This window comes from Thalassophryne amazonica, chromosome 2, assembly GCF_902500255.1.
Source record: "Thalassophryne amazonica chromosome 2, fThaAma1.1, whole genome shotgun sequence".
NCBI classification, from domain to species: Eukaryota; Metazoa; Chordata; class Actinopteri; order Batrachoidiformes; family Batrachoididae; genus Thalassophryne; species Thalassophryne amazonica.
In genome coordinates this window covers 53,406,433-53,430,021 of record NC_047104.1, presented here as the reverse complement: position 1 = coordinate 53,430,021, position 23,589 = coordinate 53,406,433, and positions in this window count along the sequence as shown.

Sequence of the window (23,589 nt, the reverse complement as noted above, 5' to 3'; positions counted from 1 at the left end):
TGCCAATTTTCAAATCCACAGTAAAACAAGAAATGTTCAAATTTCAAACACTTCCTGGATTGACAGATGAGATCCCATGGAATCTTGCGGGAACTCAGTGGCAAGCTCACACTCAAACAGGAAGTGCCAATTTTTCAGTCACAGTGAAACAGGAAATGTTCAAATGTCAAACACTTCCTGGAATGGGTGGAGCTAGAGTGGAGACCGGGGTTTCACTGGACTCTCCTGAAATCTGATTGGACACAGATGATTGCCATGTCACAGCACCACATGTCTGGTTGAAAGAGCTGCATTTTCAAATCAGTGAGTCACATTGACTGCTAGGTTCCTCCTGTCCAGTAGTTGGTGCTGTGTACCACAGAAAGTTCTAATACACCTTAGTAGAAAAAGAAAAATGTTTGCTCCAGATTTGAACTGAACACATCATTTGCACTATGGACTTCAAATCACAACAAACTTACATTGGTGAGTAAACAACTGTATTTTATGCCAGAAATGAGGTCCAGGTTGTTAAAAGCAGCATTTTTCCTTTAATTTGGGTTGCCAGCTGCTTCATGCTGTGTTGGCTTAGTGCAGCAGATAACTGAAACAATCCTTCAAATGGTGATACAAGCATCAAATTCAGCACAAACACAGCTGGAGCCAAATTAATGGAGCAACTTTAACTTTTGTCCCCTGTTCAAACTGAAACTGACCTTTGTCACCATTCTTCCTCCTTTTACCTATTAACTCCATAACATTCAGTCACAGATTGTCCAAACTATTCCTTTTTTGGAATCTGTATGATCAGGCAAATACTGTGTATTTTTCTATATGATTGGAGCATCTTTTAATTTAGACCTGCCTATTGAAAATTCAAGTGGCCAGTTTTTTTTTGAAAGAGTTAATGTCTACGGAATATTTGTACCAAATTTGATGTTTGTAGCACCATTTGCAGGATCCCACTTTAAATATTCTCTTATCTGCTGCACTCTATATGAGATGTAAGATGCTGCTCCTCACTGTTTCTCAGTTGCCCTCAAAAGTATTGGAACACTTGGTATTTCACACATTTTAATTTGTTTATTCCATTTCAAATACTTTTTTTTTTTTTTTTTTTTGTAAAATTATCGACCTTAACTCAAACTGAAAGAAAATCTCTGCACCTTGATACAGATTAATTAAAAATATGAAATCCAGCTTCCTGATGAAGTGGTGTAGAGGAGGATTTTCTTCAAAAGAAGATCTGAAAGTTCAGCTACAATTTGACAGAAAGTACATTCGAGATGAAAGCCTAGATTTGATGTTTTGGTGAAAAAACTTTTGTATTTATTCGCAATTGATGTAAATAAAGTACAGGACATAGTCAGTGACTTGGAAATATTCATTTCCATCCCCTGACTTGTCTAAAGAAAACTGGCAATAAAACTGATTATTATTTACAGATTTTATCAAGTTTTAGAGATTTGCTTTCAGTTTGAGTTTGAGGAAGATAATTTTATAAATTTTAATTTTTTTTTTTTTGTATTTCTTGTATTTAAAATGGCATAAAAAAATAAAAATGTGTGAAATTCCAAGTGTTCCAATACTTTTGGAGGGCACAGTATCCTAACCTTATGATGAGTGCAAAACGAGAGTGGCATTATTACTGTTTTATTTAAGAATGTTTAATTTTCACTGTTGCTGCACTTTATGTCAAATCATAGTCATATCTCATATCATATTGATATGAAAATTTGGTAAGGTATATCTTCTATACGTACATTCCAAATCTAAGGTGGAACTCTACTAGTGTTTACTACACCTAAATATCTTTAAAGAAAAAAAAAAAGAGGGAGAGGGAGAGAGAGAGAGAGAGAGAGAGAGTAGAGCCAATTAGGTGCCTGGTCTTGAGAACCAGGCATGGTTGGTTGAAAAGCTTTTTTATCCCATGGGAACTCCCACCCTAACCACCTAAGCGGCTCAAGAATATGGACAGCATGTATATAAGTGACATTTACATGACAATTTATGTGACAATATTGAGATACAATAATTTGGCCATATTGTACAGCCGTACTGTCAACTCACTGAAAACTGTGAATATTAATTTACATCTACATTAAAAAAATGCTTAAAGTGGCTGGGGGTTAAGAGGGCTGTAATTAGGGGGGTCAGCTGAAAAGCAAAAAAGAAAAATGCTGAAAGGTTTTTGCCATGCTAACACTCCCCTGAAGCATTTACTCAAAATAAAGTCTATATTTACTCAAAATAAAGTCTAATAAAGTACATGGTGAGATGCCGACGAGCTTCACTCGTTCATGTCCACAACATATGCATATTAATAATAATAATAATAATAATACAACCCCAATTCCAATGAAGTTGGGACGTTGTGTAAAATGTAAATAAAAACAGAATACAATGATCTGCAAATCCTCTTCAACCTATATTCAATTGAATACACCACAAAGAGAAGATATTTAATGTTTAAAATTATAAACTTTATTGTTTTTGTGCAAATATTTCCTCATTTTGAAATGGATGCCTGCAACACATTTCAAAATAGCTGGGACAGTGGTATGTTTACCACTGTGTTACATCACCTTTCCTTCTACCAACACTCAATAAGCCTTTGCATGGGTTCTCTCCAGGTGCTCTCCAGGTGGATTGGAAACTTTAAATTGTCCGCGGGTGTTAGTGTGTGTGTTTGTCTATATGTCGCCATCCGACAGACTGGCATCCTGTCCAGGGTGTATCCAGCCTCATGCCCTATGACTGCTGGAATAGGTTCCAGCCCCCCGTGACCCATAACTGGAGACAGCGGTTAAAGATGAGTGAGTGAGAGTGCAATTATGTAATTAACAGGAAAAAAAAGGGTTGAGTTCTTCAAAAAACTTTTGAGGTCTAAGGTTCTAAAAACATTCTGGACTCACACACCATTCCAACTCATTATAGAAACGTTGCACAATTTATTACCATCCTTGAAAAATGCCAGCTACTAGCACTAAGCACTACCCAATCTAGAGCCTGTGAATCCCCAGTATATATATATATATATATATATATATATATATATATATATATACCATAGATTAAAATAAAATTAATTAAATCTGAGGTATAAAAACCTGCCATTAAGTAGCCTAAAAGATTGATAAAAATCAGTTTAAAAACCTTCATACTATCCCTTCAAAAGTCCTACAAAAATTGCAAAAAAAAGTGCTGAGAGATGGTAAAGTAAGAGGGAGATCCTATCAGGGTGCATGATTTTCCTTAATGAGTAGCGTGATGGATGTTGGGATGAATGAGAGCTTCACAACCAGCGGTGGCCTTTGTGGCCACCAGAACCCAGCCGTGGAAATAAAATAAACTGACAAACAAGCTCGTTTCAAGTAACATGTAATTTCCAACAATAAATCCAGATGAATATTGTTTGGTGAGCACTCTAAAAATGTGTTCATAAAAATGCTATCTACTCATAATACTGAACATAGTCAAAAGTCAAGTAGACATATCTTACTTTTATTTGGATCTTTTCTCATCTCTAACATCATTTCAAAAACGTTAAATCAGAATCAGCTGTCGTACAGGCTGTGTGTGATGAGTCCCAAGAAGGCTTCAAATGATTCCATATATATTTTACACACACAACTAAGAGTCAAGACTGGCAAAATGATGTTGAAAAGTCCATTCAGTGGAAGAATTACGTGTGCTGTCCATATCACACAGTGGCAGGGTGGAAACTGACCTCAAAATGAGAGCCATTCAGGTAAGAAAATGGAAAAATCAGTTGTCCTTTAAATGGAAATGATGATGTGAATATTGCAGCCTTTCTATTCTCAATGCCTACATACTCACGTGTTGACTACCCTTAGGTAAGTGACACAAATCCTACTATTGATCATAACTATTAAAAAGAGAATTAATGTTAACGCCTCTTTATATACAATATTTTTTGTGACATTCTCTTTCACATAAAGGATGTCATTAGCTCTTTGTCTGGCACTTTTTGAATGAACCATTTCTTTCCTCAACTTGGATGCACTTTCTTTCTTATCCTGCATGACCTCTTGTTTTTCTTCACCAGTTTTTGAATGTGACTTAATCATTCTTTCCCTTTGTTTTGCCAGTTCTTCCTTTTCTGATTTTCCTTCTTTTAGCGCTCCAACACCTTCCTTTGATTTTCCGATTAATGTATGTTTACTTGTCGAAGATCTGAGATAAAGTTTTTTTTTTTTCTTTTAAAGCACATGTAACATGTAATACATTGGTTAAAACATTTTTTTTTAAATGCAGGGAGTTTATATATATATATATATATATATATATATATATATATATAAATATATATATATATATACACACACACACACACACACACACACACACACACACACACACACACACACACACACACACACACACACACATTTTCATCTGCATATTTGATTTGGCACAGGTTTTAAGAAGAATGCGCTTCCAGACTCCCTCTGACCCAATGCAATTTAACCTGCCTTGGGACCAGCAGTAAGACTGCACTCTGATTTGTGTATTCCTATTGGCTGGGTAAAAAAAGAAAAAAGTATAAGATGTAATTTTATGTGCACCTCAATTTCCCAGTTATACTTTTGCAATTTATTTGTTTTCCTAGTTTCTAATACATTCACCTTTTAAGTGCTTTGGTTGAAATGGAATCACATTGTGTTTATGTGTGACATGTGTGATGCTGTATTAAAGTCGAGGCCTCAATCTATTCAAGAACCTTTGCTGCACTATCTTCACAATTGGGTTAGCTTGGTGCAATTGCTGTCTATTCAGCAGCTGAGAAATTGAGTTTCAACCCTGAAGCACGAGAGAGAGAGAGAGAGAGAGAGAGAGAGAGAGAGAGGATGAAATAAAAGCTAAATGAGTCAAAGGACACACACACACACACACACACACACACACACATACATACATATATATATATATATATATATATATATATATATATATATATATATATATATATATATATATATAAACATTATACTCGAGAATGTATGTTTTCAGCAACCTTGTTGAACCCCACAGATTCTGTGTGTGTCCATCTCTCATATGAAACCATTAAGTTCCAGCGTCATAACTGAAGACTTATTCAGTCCATCCCCTCCTCTACATGCTAAGCAGTGATTACTGGACTTATAAATTGTGCTATTTTCTCCATCTCGCCCAGAACTGCTCATTCGTGGAAAGGTGATTTGAGCAGCCCCTCAATTATAGAGCTTGAGAGAGAAAAAATATTGCACACGTCTCTGCCCAGGTTCAATTTATTCCAAGTTTGATGATGGCCAATCAAGCCTGTGTTTATTTGGTCATGTTTAGGGTCCAGGAGTTGATTGAATTTTTTTGTATCAGTCTCGATCACTATTGTGTACTTGATTGGGCATGCAAAGTATTTTGACAATGACATTTTTTTTTTTGGTCTTTCTTGGAGCTGCCTGCTAGAACTACTCCCTTCTGTCACTCACGTTTGCTGTTGTTCAAAGTCAGTCTTTGCTGTTGCTGTCAGCCATCATGTATTGTCTTTTTGACAAAGAGACAGATTCATTGAGTGTAGGTCACCCCCTTCCCAAGCAAATATACTCAGATATGCTTTTTAATATGGTTGAATTGTCATTATGTCTGGAATGTCAGCCATATCGGTCCATGTAGTAGTGGTTGAAACATTATCAGTCCAAACAATTACACATTTGTACAATGCCAGTGTACAGCCAATGATGGCTTATCATTGAATTTCACCACACTGGATTAAAGGTTTATTCAACTTTGAACAATAGGGGTGTTAACCAGCTTCAGGAAGGCACATGAATTCTAGGAGCATGCACTGGTGCCATATGCCACCACAAAGTAAATGCTTATTTAAATTTTTAATATAATATAATGACAAATTTTGCTATGTTTATGTAGATTTTCCTTTGTCAAATGTCAGAGGGGGTGGCACCCTAGCTCCCTCTATTGACAAACCACCACTGCACCACATTTATCACACCATGGAACTAGCATGGGTCCTGAATAGCAACCACTCAGGCAGACAACCAGTCCATCCTAACCTCTTGAAAATAACATATATGTGCTGCAGCCAGGTGAAACATGGACATCCCTTTGGCCTTCTCCAGGCACTGAGGCCCTCAACACCTGTGTGCTCGATCATGCCTGAGAAATGTGCCATGTGGCCAAAATGTCATAGTTGATGATACTTTATGATGCAAATGGTACTTCTCATCTGAGTCTCCCCAAGTAACCGTTCTAATGGCATACAAAGATCCTCCAAAGAGATGCAGTACCAAAGACATCCAGTCATCACCTTGGGCCAGTGGTTAGCATCCAAGTGTCATAACCATGAAATCAGACATGAAGTAACAAGATGCTAAAGACTGGGACCTTCATTATCCTGCTAAGTTACTGGCATTGCCAAACACCTCTGAGTATTGACCTCATGACTTCATAAACTCGTCAATGGCACCTCCCAACATCAAAGTCTGGGGACCAAATCATAATTGCTAAGATAAATTAATGCCTCCACGTGTGCCATATTTTCTCCACATACAGCTACACATCTGATGGCTGAGACCACTAAGTCACTGAAAGTCTGGATCTTAGTCTTGATACAGGACAGTAACAAACCCAGACACTCTGATTCCTCACTCAGTTTCTCAAGTGCTACAATTAGTTGACTCCACAATAACAACTTTAGCAAAGTCAATGTCAGTAAACATTTACTTGCCAAAAAAAAGGCACCTAAGCCACTGGTTTCTTCAAACATACCGAACATCCAGGTCATGTAAGCACTGAACAATGCAGGCGCCAGAACATATCCCTGATGAAAAACAATTTTCACTGGGAAAAATTCAAAGTTTGTGCAGCCACTCAGCACTCACAGTATCTGTGTAAAGACTGGCTATGATGTCCATCAACCTCTCAGGTATGTCTCAGAAAGCAGCCCGATCAACAGATTACTGCAAAACACTGCAGAAATCAAAACTGGCTGCAAAGAAGCAAATAAGGACTCACAGAGCTTGGAAATAATAAAATGATACACCATACCATTATACCAAAATTATTAATAAACAGTGTTATTGTTGGTCATTGTTTCAGTCCTCATATTATTCTCTCTTCTTCATTCCACAATTTAAAATAAATCCGTGCTTTCAGATTTTTGCAGAGAATAGAATAAGAGAATATGGGCTGCTGTCAATGGAATCAGACAAAGACAGCATAAACACAGAAATAAACCCAAAGCCATCTGCTGTCTGCACACTTTGTCTTAGAAAAATGTCATTGGTTCCTCTGACAGCTTTGTCACAGGTCAAACTGTATTTCATATGGATACTGAGATAGACTCATGCCAGAGGTGAAATTAAAGGGCAAACTAGTAGAGTATTAAAGAAGAGCTGTGAAAAACCAAACTTGGAGTATTGTTTCACAGCCGTCATGTTCGGGGACAGACAGTCTTTTACACATTCCTTCCAAGGGTCGCTGAATGTAAATAATTCACAAAGTGTGGTCAGGTCCACATCATGCTCCATCTCACTGTCAGTGTGTTTTGATCTTTTATTTTATATATATATATATATATATATATATATATGTATATATATATATATATATATATATATATATATATATATATATATATATATATATATATGAAGAGAGAGAGAGAGGGAGAGAAGTGTGATTTCTTTGGGGCGAATTGGATTTTCTTTCACTCTCTGTACAGAATTTGTAAACAGCAGCAGAGTTTGATGAGGTCTTGTTGAGGTAAGTCTGGAGGCCTCGAGGTAAAATAGATGAGAATGAAAACATTGAAGAAGCACAGCAGTGACTTTTTTCTTTTACTGCATTGAAGCAGTTGGTCGTTTGTTAAGATTTTGGCTCAGTTTGACAAATATAAGAAATAAACTCCAGGGAGATTTGATAGTGTCTTTACTTTTATACCCTCTTATCATATGCTGTGATGAGTTGATGTTGCAAATATAGTGAATGTTTTAGGGCCTGGTGTACATACATTTTGGGGTTAGGGTATAGATGAGCCATGCTCCTAAAGACTATTTTACACACACACACACACACACACACACACACACACACACACACACACACACACACACACACACACACACACACACACACACACACACACACACACACACACACACACACACACACACACACACACACACACACACACACACTTACTACTTAGAAACTAATTGGCTCATAACTTTTAATGTCCACATCAAAACAAACCGTTTATGGTTTCATTGGGACATAGGCAGAGGAAGCACTGCCAACATGGCTCTCTCTCTCTCTCTCTCTCTCTCTCTCTCTCTCTCTCTCTCTCTCTCTCTCTCTCTATATATATATATATATATAATATACACACACACAGTAGTGTTCAGAATAATAGTAGTGCTATGTGACTAAAAAGATTAATCCAGGTTTTGAGTATATTTCTTATTGTTACATGGGAAACAAGGTACCAGTAGATTCAGTAGATTCTCACAAATCCAACAAGAACAAGCATTCATGATATGCACACTCTTAAGGCTATGAAATTGGGCTATTAGTAAAAAAGTAGAAAAGGGGGTGTTCAAAATAATAGTAGCATCTGCTGTTGACGCTACAAACTCAAAACTATTATGTTCAAACTACTTTTTTAGCAATCCTGTGAATCACTAAACTAGTATTTAGTTGTATAACCACAGTTTTTCATGATTTCTTCACATCTGCGAGGCATTAATTTTGTTGGTTTGGAACCAAGATTTTGCTCGTTTACTAGTGTGCTTGGGGTCATTGTGTTGTTGAAACAGCCATTTCAAGGGCATGTCCTCTTCAGCATAAGGCAGCATGACCTCTTCAAGTATTCTGACATATCCAAACTGATCCATGATACCTGGTATGTGATATATAGGCCCAACACCATAGTAGGAGAAACATGCCCATATCATGATGCTTGCACCACCATGCTTCACTGTCTTCACTGTGAACTGTTGCTTGAATTCAGAGTTTGGGGGTCGTCTCACATACTGTCTGTGGCCCTTGAACCCAAAAAGAACAATTTTACTCTCATCAGTCCACAAAATATTCCTCCATTTCTCTTTAGGCCAGTTGATGTGTTCTTTGGCAAATTGTAACCTCTTCTGCACGTCTTTTATTTAACAGAGGGACTTTGCGGGGGATTCTTGCAAATAAATTAGCTTCACACAGGCGTCTTCTAACTGTCACAGCACTTACAGGTAACTCCAGACTGTCTTTGATCATCCTGGAGCTGATCAATGGGTGAGCCTTTGCCATTCTGGTTATTCTTCTATCCATTTTGATGGTTGTTTTCCATTTTCTTCCACACGTCTGTTTTTTTTTTTTGTGTCCATTTTAAAGCATTGGAGATCATTGTAGATTAACAGCCTATAATTTTTTGCACCTGCGTATACGTTTTCCCCTCTCCAATCAACTTTTTAATCAAACTACGCTGTTCTTCTGAACAATGTCTTGAACGTCCCATTTTCCTCAGCCTTTGCCATTCTGGTTATTCTTCTATCCATTTTGATGGTTGTTTTCCATTTTCTTCCACGCGTCTCTGTTTTTTTTTTTTTGTCCATTTTAAAGCATTGGAGATCATTGTAGATGAACAGCCTATCATTTTTTGCACCTGCGTATAAGTTTCCCCCCCTCCAATCTACTTTTTAATCAAACTATGCTGTTCTTCTGAACAATGTCTTGAACGTCCCATTTTCCTCAGGCTTTCAAAGAGAAAAGCATGTTCAACAGGTGCTGGCTTGTTCCACAAAATTGACGAACTCACTGACTGAATGCCACACTACTATTATTGTGAACACCCCCTTTTCTACTTTTTTTTTATTTTTTTACTAATAGCCCAGTTTCATAGCCTTAAGAGTGTGCACATCATGAATGCTTGATCTTGTTGGATTTGTGAGAATCTACTGAATCTGCTGGTACCTTGTTTCCCATGTAACAATAAGAAATATACTCAAAACCTGGATTAATCTTTTTAGTCACATAGCACTACTATTATTCTGAACACTACTGTATGTATATATATATATATATATATCCACTCTTTTGGGTCTCTGTAGACAACCTATGAGTGATGTCATGCAGGCTTTGTCCTGTATATATTCAGACTATGCTATATACACATCATAACTGACTTACACCAACACTGAAAAGAAATAAACAAATACTAATAGAAAAATGGAAAAGTGACTTAATGCTTCACCTCAGGGAGCTTCGGTGGCTGCTCTTTGCTTGCAGGATCTGACATGTTTTCGCAGATTTGGTTTCAAACACATCAGCTGAGTCTGCTGTCTGAATAGCCATGTACCAGGTGCTGGTTCATACCGGCTGGAGTGACGTACTTGCACTATGCACTGAAAATATCAAGACAGATGTGCCTTATATTGTGACTAAATTTAATGTTTCTGGAACTTAATTTCTGCATATTTAATGCATATTTTATGTATCAGTATTGCATTTGTGGCTTGACTAATGAACATTAACTGTGTATGTTAGTGTAAAGTAATGCTAGATATAAGTCACATCAGAATATATGTTGCACCTGTTTAAAAATGGCTTTTGAAGAGGAAAAAACATATAACTCACACTGACGTAGAAGATATAACAGTTATTTTCTGTATGTAGTACTAACGTTTTAACACAGTGTTTCCCTGGGGTGAGTTAAACAATGGACAGACACTCAGTAGCACATGTGGACACTGCAGTGTTTGCAGTTATTTAACAGGAGGACTTTTAAATTCCATAAACAAGCAAGACGGGCAAATAAATGTGCATTGGACAACATTTTAGATGTTATTTGATGCAGTTTGGACAAAAGGAATTGTGAGATGAGACGTGAACAGTGGATTTTTGCAGGACACCCTCAGCCTATGGTGTATCTAAATTACTTTCAAGTTCTAAAAATAAGAAAGATGGACAACTAGATGTGCAGGGGGCAACATATTGGGTGAAATTTAATGCAGATGAACATGGATTGCTGACACACTGTATTGAAAATACTACAATTAAAGATAAGATCAATTAAAGATAAGATAAGATAAACTATTGATCTCACAGAGGAGAAATTCACATGTTACGTCAGCTCTTAAAAAACACACAAGATGGGTGCAAGTAGAGGAAAATGTTCATCAAACAGCATGTGCAAGGATAAGCAATAATAATAATACTTGTATCAGTACAATAAAATAAGAAAATGAGGTAGAAATAGAATAGGTAGAAAAACACAAGTTAAATTTTTTCAGCTCTTTAATTTGGGAATTTTGTGTACTGTTGGAGTGTACTTTTATTATTGCTATTTATTTTATTATTACCTCCGCCAAGGAGGTTATGTTTTCAGTCGTGTTTGTTTGTTTGTCTGTTTGTCAGCAGGATAACTCAAAACGTTTTGAACGGATTTTGATGAAATTTTGTGGAGTGGTTGGAAATGACAAGAGGAACAAGTGATTAAATTTTAGTGGTGATCCGGATCACGATCCGGATCCAGGAAGTTTTTAAAGGATTCTTCACCATTGCGGGATAGGGGGAATTTTTACATTCTAGTTTCTAACTCCACAAAAACAAGGCAGAAAGGCTTGAAAAAAATTAAGGTGTAACATAATCAAATGTTCTATCAAACAGGCAAAGTTTGGTGATGATCGGATCTGGATTCCGGATCTGTGATCCAGAATATGCAAAAATATAGGGAAAATAGAAAATGTGTCAGTGTGAGGTGACAAATGAAGCTAGAGATGCACAACTAACGTTAAACTGATTCAGTAAGGTGTCATCAGATTTGATGTAGCTTCAAATGTTATGGAGCTAGATCCAGAAGAAAACCGCCATTACCGAAAAATCGTTTTTATACAATAACTTTTCAACTAATAAAGACATAAAAGTGATTCCAAGTTCTAGTGGTATGTTTTCATGGTCAAGTATGTCAAATATACAGGAAAGAAAAGTGTATGTATCATAGTTTTAGTGGTAACACTGAATTGTTGAATAGATCACTGTGCCAAGGAGGGAATCTCTTTAGGGTCAGTGACCCTATGGCCTTGGTGGAGGTTTGCACTCTCTGAGTGCTTCTAGTAATATATATTTGTGTTTTGTCTTGTTTTTTTTGACATGCTTTTCATTTTTGCTAGTTAGTGTGTTTAAAAGTTAGTGTGTTAAAGGGGTCACTGAAGACTTGTTGGAGTTTATTTTGTTTCGTGTGTTGATTCCAGGGAAAGCCCTGTATCAATATTTATTATTACCTCTGCCAACGAAGTTGGGCGGAGATAATAATATGGTAATAATTGCCCCTGTCATTTGTTTTTGTTTGTGAACAGCCTGTAACCCACAATTTTTCATATATCGTTATGAAATTTTTACAGAGGATTCATATTCTGATAGGCAAGAACTGATTCAATTCAAGGTCATAGGTCAAAGGTCAAAGTCAGGAAATCCCTCTCCTTTAACACTGAAAGAATTTTCATAAAGTCATAACTCTGTCATAAAAGATTGAATTTCTTTCATAATTGATCCAGAGCTGATCTGGATTACAGAATTTGTGGCTGTTTAAATTTAACATTGAAAACCCATTTTACATTATATCTGAAACAAATATGCCCCAATCACTCTCATATTTGAAAGTGATGTGCAGACTGGCACGCACTATTGCCTGACAAAGTTTGATCCGGATCTGATCTGGATTGTGGATTTTGTGGACATTTGAATTTAATATTGAAAAGCCCATTTGGTGTACATTTTTCTTTATATCTCAATCAAAAGTGCCTCAACCACTCTCATTTTTCTATCATGTATTTACCTGCACCACGAAAATTGGATGGAGTTTCCAGTTTTATGCCTGTTTGTCTATCTTCCAGTTATCAGTTGGAAACCAAGTGCCAAAAACCAGTGACAAATTGTGCACAGCAGAGAAAACCAATGTTCTGTGGAAATGATCTGAAAAAGAATTCAGAAACTGAAAAAGATGAAAAAAACAAACAAAAAAACAGACAAGACCACAAAAAACTTTGTTTCAAGTGCATGAACTAAATACATACTCCTGACATTAGATCATATCTAATTTAACTTGTGAAAAGTCACTTACTTTTTAACAAGGTAAAATTTTGTGGAATTGGAAGCTAGTGTTGGTGGAGGTTTTGCTTTACGAGCGCGGTGCTCTAGTTATTATTATCATTATTCAGAACGAACATGTGATTTTTTCTGTACATCAGTCGCACAGGAGTATAAGTCACAGGACCTCCGAAAATAGGTGAAAACGGCGATTTATACTTGGGAAAATAAAATCCATTGTGGGAATCATTGTAAAAAATAATCACAAAACAGACAATGATAAATGACATAGTGATTAATTCCCTTGTGCTGGGGGGAGGAGGATCTTTTCATGCTTGACCATGTGTTGACGGCGTGCCTTTAATTAGGGGAGAGTGGCTTTAACTGATAATGGCCAGACAGCGAAAAGACTTTGGTGTCATTAGGATAATCAGAGCTCTAAATGAGCCTTTGATGCAGTGTGTCCGACAGGTGTAGTGGCAAGATAGGGGAGGGAAAGGTTCCTGCAGCACGCTCCAGCTGTGTTTACACTCTTTGTGTGGAACAAAGGGGCCTTGTCATATCCACCATGATTGATGTGGCTGCAGGAGACTAGTTAGAGCATATTTACATGAAAGACACGAACGAGCTGTTTTCACCAGTCCCCATTATTTGTCCCATGTGCACAGACGCAGAATGCTTGCCAAGCAGGCGCGCACTTTCTCCTGTGATGAAATCGGTTTACACTTCTTGCATATGCCTCAGTATCGCACATCATCTTCAAGCAGCCGCTCAGCGCCGCCTCGGGGAAGTCGCGCCGGTTAAAAAAGTCTCACTAAGACATTTGGACCTCGTGTTTGTGTCAGCCTTGAAATCCAACCGACAAACGGGGCTGTGAAGACAAATCATATCAACGTGCTTGGCAGTGAAGTGTGTTAAAGGAGTAATAACGCTCTCATCGTCTCATCAGCAGCTCCTTTAAAACATGAAGCGGTTGTGTTGTGTTCTGAGGGCTACCGATGAGCCCGGTGAGTTTGTGCTGATTTGAAGAACAATGAAGTGGATGTGCTGTTCTGCAGACTGAATAATGAGGTTGTGTGCTTCAGAGAGCAGCCCTCCCCCATTCCTCCTGCAGAAGCACCATCCCCCAGCCTTCCCTCCACTTTGATGGAGCTGATATATGCATAAGCAACACTTTCATGGTGTATCAAGTATTGCTGTCAGAAGCTTGGTGCCCTATATCTGTCTAATTCTGTCATCACAAACATTGCGTTACATCCACCTGGAAAGAAAACAGCTTACAGACAAACACAATTTCTTAAAACAAGTGTTGTCTAATGTTGCAATAACGTCTGAGCTCTTCCTGTTCCACGGTACAGATGACAATTGATTTTTGTGGGTTTAGTACACTCAAGCAATATGTGATCGCCCATCTGTACTGTACAGTACTGTGCTGCAAAATCTGATTTAATGATTTAAAAATGTCAAAGATGCCATCAAAAGCTACTAACTATCAAATAATTTATAATAAAATGTGCTATGAATGCATGATTTCCACCTAAATTACATACCCAAGGCTGAATATGTGATTGTGTAGGGCCCCGTGATGTAATTCGTGGAGCTGCAGTCGTGTGCAGAAAATTTCACATGCACCTTCCAGCGGAATCTGCTCTGAGAACAGGAGTCCCAATCATCTGGATGTGATGGTGTTCATTATAGGCAGTAGTAAGTGGAAATATGGTATAAAATGTTATTCTGTGTGAAGAAGTGAAAATACCCTGAATGTAAAACAGACAGTCCTAGCCGTAGTGCAGAAAAGGAACCAAGTTTCATTTGGTGGTCTCAGCTCTGGATATCTGGAACAAATGAAAAGCCAGGAAACAGGAAAATAACAGACACGTTCATGCACAAAGCACTGTTGCAACTACAGCACCAAAATTACTCCACATGATCAAAGAAGCATGCATGCGCATGTGTAAGATTGTCGTCTCTAGCGCCGCCTTTAGTTCTCATGTAAAATAACGTGCATTATCTCCTGGAAATAATGCACTTCTGATTTTGCCCAATGTAACAAATCCATCTCTGTGTCCAGGCAGTCTGTTAAAAACAGCGTCATGCAGATGTCCCCACGTCCACAGCTTCACTAAACCAGCATCCACACAAACAGCACGTCACCACTCTTTATTTTATTTTCATTTATATAGCGCCAAATCACAACAGAGTTGCCTCAAGGCGCTTCACACAAGTAAGGTCTAACCTTACTAACCCCCGGAGCAACAGTGGTAAGGAAAAACTCCCTCTGAGGAAGAAACCTCAAGCAGACCAGACTCAAAGGGGTGACCCTCTGCTTGGGTCATGCTACAGACATAACTTACAGAACAATTCACAAAACGAATATACAGGAAATCCTGTTGGTGTACAGGACAGGAGGGTCGCCAGCACAAATACAACTCCCATCTCTGGATGGCGCTACACCTTAAACAGAGAGAAAAAAAAACAGAATCAGGCATCAGAAAGACAAGAAATACAGTATAATTTACCAGCATTAATCAACAAGAAAAACAGAGGAAATACGAGGTCTGTTAGAAAAGTATCCAGCTTTCGGTGGCTTTTCAGTCGTGTGACTATCCAAGAAATTATGGAAGAGGTAGGCATCGTTTTTCGGAGTCCAGCTTGTCCTGTGAGACTTCAACATGAAGTTGCTTTTGCTCCACCGTTAGCTTCGGCACGAATTTCGCCGCCACTCTTTTCATGGTCAAATCTTCTGTCACAATGTAAAGTGCTGAAAAAGTGCTGATGTCCACCTGTTCTGCAATTTCTCGGATAGTCACACGACGGTCCCGCATCACCACAGCTTTCACTTTGGCAGTGACCTGGTCATTTCAGCATGTTGATGGCCAACCGGAACGTGGCTTGCTCTCCACCGTTGTGCGGCCGTCTTTAAACCGGTTGTACCACTCCTTAGTCTGTGTGATGCCCATAGCATCATCACAGAAAGCCGTCTGAATCTTCCTAATGGTTTCCACCTGGCTGTTGCCCAGTTTCTGGCAAAATGTGATGCAGTAGCGCTGCTCCAGTCATTCCATCATTTTCCTTGCAATGAAAAACCGCCGAGAGCACTACACACTACCTCACACAAATGCTGCTTGCCAGCAACTGACGCAATCGACAGGCATGAAAAAATTCACGCATGCGCATGAAGGTTCAAGGTTGGCTCATGCAAGCACGCTTGATTCAAATCCATCAGGTTTTTGCAAAAAAAAAATGTCGGATACTTTTCTAACAGACCTCGTACGAAGGTGATTGCCGGCCACTAGTCCTAAGCTTCACTGAAAGACCCAGAATTTAGGTAAAGTTGAGGCCACGGCACCCGCGCTGTTTACTAATAAAATGAATTAAAAGAGTAAAAAGAGTAAAACAAAACTATACGAGTATGCTAGCCATACGAAAGGGAAAATAAGTGCGTCTTAAGTCTGGACTTGAAAGTCTCCACAGAAAGTCTCACCCTAGGGACACAAAGTAGTCATGCACCCTGAGAACACAAAGCCCAGCTCAGTACGTAGGGCTTAATTAGGTCAGCTAAGTAGGGAAGTGCCAGTCCGAGAACAATTTTATAGACTAGGAGCAGAACCTTAAAATCTTTAGCTTCCAAAATCCGACACTCTGAAAAAGTTAAGAGTTTTGAGGTGAAGTGTGTCATCTCCTCTCTGTAAATCCTCTGTAAATCCTCTGAAAATCCGAGCCATCACTTTAGAACCGCAGCTCAGAAGCTTTGTTTTCAGATGGAGCAGGTTCGTTTCCCGCTGTCTGTCATCGGGATGGTTCTGCTCATTCTATAATGTATGTCACATGCCGAAAAATGCCGAGAATTGTCAAGTGAGATGTTTTCTGGAAATACACCTGCTAACGCTCAGAGTGAGAGGAATAAAATACATCAGAGATCACAGATTATTAGCACGTGTGCGGAGAGAATCACAACCATGAGTACTTTTATGCTGTTTTGCTAACTGGGCCTTAAAAACCGTGTGACATGTCCTTTAATATTATAGTCCAGAATTGTATAAATAAAAGGAATCTTACTGATACATTAGGGGTAGACTAGCCCATGGCTTCTGCTGGTAAAGGGCTTTCATTGTGTTTTAACGGCTGCCAAACCACACAGGGAATATGACTCGTGTAGAGCAGAGCATAGTTATTACAGAATGTTGTTTCTCTCCAGCTCTGAAATGCCATAGCCTTGACTAGATTCCCATGGCTAAAATTAGATACTGTGGTTCAGAACCCAAGGTGAAATAATGTCTTAAACATCTCCTTCTCCTGCTGGATACGAAAAGCTTCATTTTTTTCCACCCTCAATTCATTTGGTCTGGATCAAAATGGGTGTTACAGTCACGCTGTGTTATTGTTGTGCAGCGCTCGGGGGCTCTGTGAATGTAGTTTTGTGTGTATCACTTGTCGGACCTCAACAGGGTTCATCTTATGAAGAACTCTGCTTTTGTGGGTGGCCACGGCTTGCCCTGAGGGGGTTACGAGACTCTTAATCAAGCTAATGACCAGCCAATAATGAGGACAGTTTGTGCAGGTCTCTTTGTGCCAGCATCAGTAAACTGCTGGGTTACTGTTGAACGACAGCAAAATGTTATTGCTCAGTGTACATGTATTGCAGTGTGCTTTAAATGTGAGGTCAATGTCAAAGCCTCATTGCACTCAAATGAAAATATCTTGATGCATTCATGCCACAGTGCTCGTGAATACACAGGGAAACAGTCAGCCAAATCAATCCGACATCTCCCAGGAGAGGCTAAAAATGCACTCGTTGTGTTTGTGTGTCAGATCACTTTTCAGTGGGATGAATTTAACATTCCATATGTTAAACACGGTTGGGATTGTGTGTCATTTGTGTTTATGGTGCTGGAGTTGTGGGTTGCAGCTCCACTATGTATGAGTGGAAAAAAACAAAAACACATTGCACATGAATAGTATTCTTATTCAGCTGCTTAGAGATTTAAAAGGGGATTACAAGGCTTGTCTCCAAGGATGAATTTGCTTCATTTAAACAAAACTCAGTGAACATCCAGGAGGCAGTTCTGTAAAGTGTTGATCAGCTGTTTAAGGTGCAGTTTATGGAGGCTTAAAACTCTTTAATTGACGCTTTCTCCCTGAGTTGAGTAGTGGGTCTCCAGAGTAATCAGTATGCATTAAATCCCATTCCTCTCTGTGAATATTAGCCTTTCTATAGAAGGCAAGAAGGGCTAAACACAATGCAGTTCCATCTTTATGCATACGTGAATTAACCCTATAACATTTGGGGGAAAAAAGAAAACAAAAATGCTTTCTGTGTGATCAATCCGCTTTGTTTGCTAATGTGTTTTATTATTCCATTGCTAGAGTGTCAACCATATCTTTTCTTTTAAAAGTCTGGAAGAAAATAGTAAAACACATTGTTAGACACAACCCAGTCGCACGTTTTTTTTTGTCACCCATCACAAAAATTTGAATCATTTCATGACGGGTTTTTTTTAACTCATTATTACTAACCCTACTCCTACCCCCAACCCTAACCATAACCACCCTCGACCCCCCGCTTCACTTTTAATTTCGTGCATCCGTCACAGAATGTATTAGAATGAATTTGTGCTCCCGCTACAAAAATGTGGCGCTTATGTGACAATATCACAAACCAATAGATTAATGCAGGGGTGCCCAACCTCTTTTGAACCGAGATCTACTTTTAAAGTTGACACTGTATCGAGATCTACCAAGCCATATCAAACACAATAGTGTAGCCACAATAATATAATAACACAATTTTTGTTGTGATATTTGCCTGGAAAACCTGTTGTCCTGGGCACTGGCAGTTCCAGGAGTTTGTATTATGAACTGTTTTATAATTTGTGTCAGTAAAATTGCAGAGGATAACACAATAAAGCATTAAAGTAATTCCCATTGTGGGCCTCAATAAAAAAAACAAAACAAACAAACAAAAAAACAAGATAAATCCGGATCGCCTGGCTCCTCCGGTGCTGGACAGGACTCCTGCACACCACTGACCATACCTGCTGCCTGGCTGCTGGACTCACTCGACCACTTCTAGAACCGCTGTTCCTCTCCAGTCATAAGTCAAAGTCAAAAGGAAAAGTGTGCTGTCAACCCCTCACAGGTTGTCTCACGTTGCACACTTTCTGACTCATGAAAATTAAATGTAGAATGGTTTGAGACACCCATGAGGCCTATTTTGTGTGAAAATTTCTCACTGGGCAATTTTTGAATAGGTCAAAATTCAAGAAGACTGACGCCCTGCGACTCATTTTGTGAAAATGTGCAAATTCCCTCAAGTTGGGAATGCCGTTTGCACTCTGTCACAGCCCAGTGAGATAGCACCCTGAGCAGTGTGCAGAATGCTATATATTGGGATATCTTTGCAAGGAGCCACATGTTGTGCAGATACAGTATATGTGACGACCACAAAAGTGTCACATTTGTGTTTATGGAAATAAAAGGAATTATTTTATTTTATTTTGAATACAAGTTATTGTATTTTATTTTGAAAAAGGTACCCCAAGAGTTTTGCATTTCCTTGTGCATTGGTTTGGCTTCCCTATTCAATGTGTATGCTGTAATGTTTGCTCCATGCCAGCAGGGGGCGAGGGCGGGCGACTGGTTTAGCGTCTTGTATTGTGTTTGACCTCATTACTGCAAGATCCTTGAACCTGACAAGCCGTGTCCTCCTTTTTCTCCTGCATCACAGGTTGGTAAATGTACAAATATGCCTTGAAACTAGGAATTAGCAATGATGAAATGTATTTGGGGTGTTAGCAAACCGTTTTTGTGTTGTAATTTTCAACAGAGACTTTTTGTGATTTTTGTTTGAAGCAAGTTTGAAACACAGAGGCAAAGTCTAGCCGATTAACAGTGCAGTGATCATGGTAGTAGAAACTCAGTTTAATATATACGCTTCCTCCACGTGAACGTACACTTGAGTAATGTTTTAGAAAATTACAATTTCGATGTGTATTGGTATTCTGCGGTCTGTAAGGTCCCCACCATTAGTTTTGAAATGTTTTTTTTGTCTAATGGGGTTCAGAAGGAAAAAAGGTGACTGTTAAAAACAAAGTTTGTTTACATTAAGCACTTTGAGTTCAGATGGGTGAAATGCAGTACTGTCCTGAGTTAAAACGAGGTAAAATACTTTCATGAGAAGTTTAAAAGTAACTTGAACATTAAGCTGGTTAATATTACCATTGTCTATACATTTCATTTTTGATAAATAGTTTAAAACACTAAGTAGAAGAGTAAGTGAGCATGTAAAGAGGTTTATTTCGCTATTGCTGTGTACCGAAAGACATTATGGGTTTTGTGTTGACATGGACACTGAAATTCATTGAAAATGCTTAAAGGACATTGAACTTTGAATATGTAAATCATAAGAAAAGAAACATAACAAGAGTGTATTTGAAATGGGAAAACTTTAGTAAATTACTGCAAGATCCTTCAACCTGACAAGCTGTGTCCTCCTTTTTCTCCTGCATCACAGGTTGTGTTACAGGAGTCAATCTGTTAACCACGGTGCCGTTGCTACGGTACCCGTTACATATATAACATTGCCCAAATTCCAATAACACACTCCACACATTTCAGCTGGATTATGGTTCACACATCCACCACTCTACGGAACTGCTTTGGGTCATGGATAGCAACAACCCAGGTAGGCAACTGGTCTTTCCACCTCTTGTAAGTAACTATCCATTTGTCGCAGCCAAGTGAAACATGGGTGTCCCCTTGGCCTGCTCCAGGACTGGTATCCTCACCATGGAATCACCTGTGAGCTTGATCATGTCCAGAGAAACGTGCCACATGGCTCAAAATGTCATAGCTGACATTCCCTTGCAATGCAAGTCATTTCAGTGGTAACCAAGGATCCTCCAAAGAGACATAGTACCAAAGACACTTAGGCATCACCTTAGCTCACTGGTTAGTGTCCAAGACTGACAACCATACAGTAAGAGAGGAAGCACCAGGCCTGAAAAGACTTGGATTACTGTTGTCCTTCAAAGGTATTGGAATTGCCAAACAGCATTATGCAGCAACTGCATGACTATCTAAGGGTCCTATCCCACTGGGCTGCAACAGTAAGAACAGCAATTGCAATGGAATTTCATTTTGCGTGATGTTTGCTGGGTGTCACAATACCTTGGTTAAGTTGCAGCACATTGCATGTGCTGTACCTAGATTTTAAACATGTAGTCCTCACCCCACACTCCCACACACTCCCATAGCTATCGCGGGCATCAGGAAGCCCTCTGAATGCAGTCCCTGCAACTCAATGTGCAACAATCATGAGAGAACTTTGTGAGGGGTTGACAATGAATGAACTTACATTGTGAGTGACTGGAGACAAAAATGAGGATCTGATATTCCCCATTTACAGGGCTGTTCTTTACTGGGTACAGTCAGAGGAATTTCCACAGCCTCTATTCACATAACATGTATAATATATATAATATGTAATAGCAGGATAATACGAGCTGAGCACTTTGTGGTCAAGCTTGTTATTGTTTCAGCCATGAGTGGCATTAGATATCATCAGAGTGCTGCATGGCATTTGTGTGCAAATCAGCAGGTCCTTACTTTAGCGAAGGCTGCACTCGATATTTATGAAAGTGCTGCACAACGTTCGAGTGGTACTCATGCGACATGTATGCGGACATCTTCGCCGCGACTGCTTACGAGATTCGGCTGACATTCTGGCAACGTGCTAATGTGTCGTGAGTGCCAATTTAGTGAGATGCCAACTGTGATTTGTTGCTCACTTGCGTGTTTGGTTGCAAAATCTGAATCTCCAACTACTCTCCAACACTCGCAACTCAGTGAGATATTACCCTACGCTCTTCTCAGGTGTCTCAAAGGCACAGAACTCTGCAACATTAATATCACTGCTGAGGTACGTGAATGCATGTTCATACCTCCTCAGAAGAGCAAAGCTAGCAGAAACAATGCAGCAAAGTAAGTTTGACAACAGAGCAGGTATGAAAGCACCTAAAACAAGATTGGCACGTGTGCAATTCTACATAGACATTACATTTTGGGAGCTGATTGTTGGAAAATTACAGAACAAAGTATGATGTTAGGATGTTCAGTGTTTAAAAAGTTAAAAACAGACAAAGACTTCTCTGACAAAAGATTTTTGCTGCTGCTGTAATTATGTTTGTCAAATAATGACTGATTTCTCATGTCCTGAATAAATCATCAACTTTAGTTTCTGTGACACATTTCATTTGAGGATCAGAATTAGGATGTATCTTCCATGAATTAAACATTTCAAATAACCGCACCAATTTCAGCCCCCCCCCCCTCCCCCCCTTCCTCTGTATGCACAAGAGTTCTGTATGAGCATGTTTTACTTGAAGAGCACAGAGAGAATGAATCTGTGATTAATAGAAGAATAATGGAAGTGTAATAGAAATTACATTTTGAACATTCATAATCTACTTCCCTCTCTTTGTTCAATTATAAATGCTTCAGGCTTCAATTTTCATTTTCCCTTTGAATAATGAGACAGTAAATTGAAGTGCATGGCAGGCTGGGACACAGAGAACTTTCAAGTTCAGATGAAAAGTATGCTGACCTTGCTGGGGCTTTCTTTTTTTTGGCAAAAATTCATCTGATGCAATCAAAGAGTGATTCAAATGGAAATCAGAAATGTTGTATGATCAAAGCTAAACTGCTATTTGGCTTCTGTAAGCAGCTGCATCTCTGACATTAGTAAGCGATATGCACCGTGCATACTGCTGTCGGCAAGATAACAGGAATATATGTGCAAGCCGACATCTTGTGCACATAATAATCAGCTCCTTTTTTCTCTCACTGCTGGTGTGTGAAGTGAGTGAACTTGTGCTGTATCTTCAAGAGAGAACTTTGCAATGTGACTATTGCATGTCGCTCATGTGATGGTATACAAATAATGTTTATGATATCAATAGTATGAATATTTTATGATGTGAAAGCTGGAACAAACCATTCGAGGCTTCATTGAATGGTTTGTTCCAGCTTTCACCGGATTAAATATTCGTTCCATTGAAGAATGTAAAAACATTCATTATTTGTTTTATATAACGGCTAAAATAGATCCTTGTCTTTTTATATGATAATTTTACAAACAACAGCAAAGGGACTTACATTTTGGTACATCCTCAGTGCAGCGAAAAAAAAAATCATGTCAGAAATAATCCAGCTTTGGTGCGTCACTGCTGCTTTGACATCAACAACCCAACACAAACTTTAAATAGGAGTGAGTCACTCAGTCAGTCAATCAATCAATCAATCAACTTTATTTATAAAGCACTTTTAAAAACAGCTACAACTGAAATAAAGTGCTGTACAAGAGAGGACATAAAAAGCAACAAAGTACAAATAACAAAAAAACAGGCCCAAGAAATTAACATTGGCATTCAGGAGGATTTGCGTATGGATTGCGCACAAAATTGGCCCATATTCGCCAAACATCCGCAATATCCGTGTAACATGCCTGTATGA